Source organism: Mandrillus leucophaeus, unplaced genomic scaffold (assembly GCF_000951045.1).
Source record: "Mandrillus leucophaeus isolate KB7577 unplaced genomic scaffold, Mleu.le_1.0 Scaffold660, whole genome shotgun sequence".
Taxonomy (NCBI): Eukaryota; Metazoa; Chordata; class Mammalia; order Primates; family Cercopithecidae; genus Mandrillus; species Mandrillus leucophaeus.
The window spans coordinates 590250-595425 of NW_012107142.1; the positions used below are offsets into that span (position 1 = coordinate 590250).

The window sequence follows — 5176 nt, forward strand, 5'->3', positions numbered from 1 at the left end:
CACTGTTTTCCACACTGCCTTACTAGTCCCCCACCTCTCAATTCTGTTCTCAGCACAGCAGCCAGAGAGAAGCTTTCAAGGGATAAGTCCTACCATGTCCCACTTTTCAAAACTGTCCTCTAACTCCCCATGTCATTCAGAGCAAAGGTCAACACCCTTCCCACACCCTCCAGGGCTACCTGCTCTGTCCACACCTCTGACCTCATTTCAGTTTCTCTCTGTTCAACCCTTCTGACCTCTTTATCCTTCCAGGAACACAGACAATTTCCTGCCCTAGTGCATCTGCACTGAAGGTTCCCTGCCTGAAAAGAACTTTCCCAGACATCCCTGTGGACAACTCCTCACATCCCTCAAATCTTTACTCCAAGGTCACATTTGCAACAAGGCCCATGCTGACCACCCAGCACAACAGCCACCTCCCTGTCCCCACAACCCACACTCTGGATCACCTGCCACACAGCACTTGCCACCTTCTCACTCAACCATTTTCTGTTCCTACTCTGCTTATACTATATCTATCATCTGCCTACAGAGGTGTCCAATTTTTTGGCTTCACTGGGCCACATGGGAAGAAGAATTGTCTTGAGCCACACAAAAAATACACTAATGACAGCTGATGAGCAGAAAGAATAGAAAAAAAATGTTCATGCATAATTTTCATGATATTTGCCACCACAGATAAGCAAAAAAGTTCTCACATTCAAAGCTGTCCTGGGTCACATGCAGCGGGTTGGACAGCTTGCATCTAGAATATATGCACCACAAGGCTGGAAATTTTTCAGTTTTTACTTTAATGATGTTTTCTGAATGCAGAAACAGTCATATCCCTAGCAGACAACAAATGTCAGTGGAATGAATGATCACTGTAGAGCACCTCCCTATTCTAAAGGCAATATCTTTATTAATGTAGCCTCAGGGCAAATGCTGTTCCATGGCAGCTAAAGAAAAACATCATCTCACACCACCATCAGTGCCACCAGTGCTTTTCTCACCAGGGCTGCTTGTGTGTCCTCCCTCCCCCCACACCAACCCTCCTGCACACTGCAGCACACAACCATATTTTTATGTTCAGGAAAGATAATCCTAGGCTTCTGGGTCCAATTTTCCAACCACATATGAATCTAAATTAGACTCTGCTTTATAAATCCATGAGTTTGAATTGGAGCCAGCGCTAGGATTACTACAACTCAGGAGAGGAAGATGAGTAGGACAGCAGAAGAGGAGCTCCAACAGAAAGTTACCTATGATGAGAAACTAGGGGACCCATCCTCTCTGCAAATTTCAGAATCTGCTTCCTTTAAGAAGGTTGGGGGAAAAGATGGAAAATACAATCCAGGAAAGAGACCTGGAAGGAGGGCGAGAGATACAGGGGTCTGAAAATTTGTCTATTGATACTGGAAGGACTTCTATGTGTAAGGACCACCCTAGGTGACATCCAAGTCCCTGTGATCACAGGTCCTGATGGGACAAGGTTCTACTGAAGGGACAAGGACAATAGAGCAGCAAAGATGACCCAGCTGAGCAGTGACCACATAAAGCCCACAGTGGCCTGAGCACCCACTGGGCACAGCCCCATCTACTCTCCTCCCCTGCAACAAATCAGCACAAGAAACACATGGACTCTGGAAGGTTCTCATGTCTTCCATTTATTTTGTCTCTCAAATTTCAGGAATCTTCTCCTTTAATTAACCCATCAACCTCTCATGGAAATAATTTGAAAAAAGTAAAGTTATACTCAGATTCTAATTTTAATAGGGAAGTAAGAAGTTACAGCTCAGTGCACCATGAAGTTGAGACAGAGATGGAGACATCCCAGCCCCATTTCTGGAACAGGAAAGGTGATTGGGGAAGGAATGCAGGTCAGCGTGGGGAAGAGGGTCATGGTGGACATGGGGTTGGGCTGGTCTCTCCACCTCCTCACATTATGCCTACAGGAACACAGACACATTCAGATGCCTTTGCAGAAACAGAAGTCAGGGTTCTTGAAGTCACAAAGGGAAGGCATGAACAAATCTTGCCTCTCAGTCCCACACAAGGCGGCTGTTTCACACTATAGAAAAAATATTCATGAACAAATTCATATCAGTCACAGTGAGGGGTCACACTTTAAACAGCCCATCATGTGCTCAATACATCCAAGTCAAAGAAACTCCATAGCACAGCTATGTCCACTGTTACTCCCAACAACCCACACACATCAGGCCCCCCAGGGTCTCACCTTTATAAGCCGTGAGAGACATATGAGAGCTCTGGGCACTTTGGCTACCTGGGGTAGAACAAAAACAGAACCTGGTCAGATCCCACAGGAGATGTGGCTAGAGGAGGAACTGTGGGGTTAGTGAGCTCCCCCATGGACTCCCGACCACAATATCCCAAGGATTTCAGGGATCAGCCTCCTTCATACTTACTTCCAGCCTGAGAGTAGATCCCTCCTTTTCTATCTGTGGGAAGAAAATGTCCTTTGAGAGGTCAGAAAGGTGGCAGGGCCATGAGGTCCTAGAGGAACCTCCTAGTCTTGGACCCTCGAGAAGTTTCCAGAAATGTGTGATTGCAGACCAAGGGCAGGATCAGGAAAAACAAGGAAAGCAGATGTAGGTCTGGGACCAACTGCCCTCCTAAGGTCTGTCCTCAGCAGGGGCCTTCCCTTGACCTGTGACTGCTGGGATCAGGTCCCATCACCACAGTCATCAACGTGATAAATCTGTCTTTCACTGTCACAGGTGCTTTACAAAAGAGTAGGTGCTGGCACACAGGGCCCAGGCTGGGTCAGCCCATGAGTGTGGATGGTGCTTCCCAGTAACCGGGAGGGCACTTCTACCTGGGGCTTGAAACCCTCAGTGAGACAAGAAATCTCAGACCCCACCTGTCACCCCTTCCTCACCTGAGCTCTTCTTCCTCCACAGCACAGCAGCGACCACAGCTCCAGTGACAACAGCTGCAAGGACAACCAGGCCAGCAATGATGCCCACAATGGGGATGGTGGGCTGGAGAGACGGCTCTGGGAAAAGAGGGGAATGTGAGGGTTCTGACCCCCAGGACCCGGACCTGACCCTGTTAAAGGTCTCCAGAGGGGCTCCTGCTTTCCCTAAGAGACATGATCCCCCCATCTCCCTACTTACCCCATCTCAGGGTGAGGGGCTTGGGCAGACCCTCATGCTGCACATGGCATGTGAATCTCTGCTCCTCTGCAGAAGGCACCACCACAGCCACCCACTTCTGGAAGGTTCCATCCCCTGCGGGCCTGGTCTCCCCGAGCTCCATGTCCTGGGTCTGGTCCTCCCCATCCCACTGCCAGGTCAGTGTGATCTCTGCAGGATACAAGCCCAGGACCCAGCACCTCAGGGTGGCCTCGTGTTCAGAGACAGGATGGTGGGTCACGTGTGTCTTGGGGGAGTCTGAAAGGAAGAGTCAGAAAACTCAGGCACTTTACATCTCTCATGGGAAACCCCAGCAGCATTCATGTGGCTATCTTGAGAATGGACAGGACACCTGGGGTCAGGAAGGGAGCACAGAACCCAGACACTAGCCTGGACACGGGCACCTGGGATAATCTATTCCTTAGAAAGTTCTAGTCTGTGAGCGGGGGAGCAGGGACTTCTGGTCCTGACCTGAGTGGAGGCCAAGGGATTCAGAGGAGCTGGAGTCAGACCCCCACACACATTGAGTGTGAGGCAGAGAACAAGGCCTGAGGGGAAAAGTCCCGGTGCCCAAGGCTGCTGTGGGGTCAAAGGGAACCCCTGATCAGTATTCCAGGGATTGTTTTCTCTCCACTCCCTCAGAGACTTCATCCCTTGACTGTCCCAGAGAGCAGGGCGGGCCCTCAGAGTCACTCTCTGGTACCGGATCTGGAAACCCAGGAGGATTCCTCTCCCTCAGGACCGGAGGGAGGGCGATATTCTGGTGGTGTTGCCATTTTCTTCCCCTCCTTGTGCGAGGCTAGCCCAGGAGATCTACAGGAGATCTAGGAGGCACCCCATGGCCCCTGGTACCCGCGCGCTGCAGCGTCTCCTTCCCCTTTTACAGGTGTCTGTGGAGCCACTCTACGCAGTTGCCCTCCAGATAGGCTCTCCTTTGCTCAGCCACATTGGCCGCCTCCTACTTGCGCAGGGTGGTCTGAGCCGCTGTGTGTCCAGGAGCTCAGGTCCTCGTTCAGGGCGATATAATCCTTGCCGTCGTAGGCATACTGTTCATACCAGCGGAGGAGGCATCCGTCGGGCCCCAGGTCGCAGCCAAACATTACCTGGAGGGTGTGAGACCCTGGCCCAGTTCCCGCGGTCAGCCCCGCCCACCCAGCCCCGGCCCGGCCCCTAGCAACCTGCAGAGATTTTGGCCTCAACTGAAGATGAAACCGGGTAAAGGCTCCTGGGGCTCTCCAGGGTCGAGGATCTCTGCAGGTCCCGCAGCCTCGGGGTTGATCTTGGGCCCGGAGACTCAGGGGGACCAGGGCCGTCCGTGAGGCATGAAGCCAGGAGTAAGTGATATGCGCCCCGGGCGGGGGTCACTCACCGGCCTCGCTCTGGTTGTAGTATGGGAGCAGGGTCCTCAGGTTCACTCAGCCAGTCTGTGCCTGGGCCTTGGCGCCCAGTGTCTGCAGCTCCCAATACTCCAGGCCCCTCCTGCTCCACCCACCACTCCCGCGGCTCCATCCTCGGACTCGCGGCGTCACTGTCGAACCGCACGAACCGCATGTAGCCCACGGCGATGAAGCGGGGCTCCCCGTGGCCGGGCCGGGACACGGATGGTGCTGAAATACCTCAAGGAGTGGGAGCCTGGGAGCGCGGAGAGGCTGAGACCCGCCCGACCCTCCTCCCCGCGCGGCTCCCCAGGTCCTGCGCCCCTGCCCAGAGGGCGCCTTGCTCCTCTCTCCTCCTGCAGAGGCGGTTTCCCTCCTGACCCCGCACTCACCCGCCTTGGTCTCGGTCAGGGCCAAGGTCCCCGAGAGCAGCAGGAGGAGGGTTCGGGGCGCCATGACCCCATCGTCGGCGTCTAGGAAGACTCTGAGTCCCGGTGGGAGGATGTGTGGACTTTAGAACCGGGGCGGCGCGACGCTGATTGGCTTCTCTAGCAACCTGACACTCAGTGGGAGTGAGAACTGGGTCCTCGTCGTGAGTGTCCAGGAAGAAGGACCCGTCGCAGGTTGTGAGAGGGAGAAGAGAAACTCTGCGGAGATTAGGAA

The 5176-nt window shown here is 53.5% G+C and overlaps 1 pseudogene across 1 annotated transcript; it reads right to left on the bottom strand.

Moving 5' to 3' along the window:
• Nucleotides 1-1632: 1632 nt before the first annotated feature.
• On the bottom strand, nucleotides 1633-4969 carry LOC105554854 (annotated as a pseudogene). Its single transcript, XR_001008390.1, has 8 exons — nucleotides 4906-4969; nucleotides 4507-4769; nucleotides 3990-4257; nucleotides 3120-3395; nucleotides 2882-2998; nucleotides 2409-2441; nucleotides 2219-2266; nucleotides 1633-2050 (listed from the first exon to the last, which is right to left on the bottom strand). The product of XR_001008390.1 is annotated as a saoe class I histocompatibility antigen, A alpha chain-like (transcript).
• Nucleotides 4970-5176: the final 207 nt, after the last annotated feature.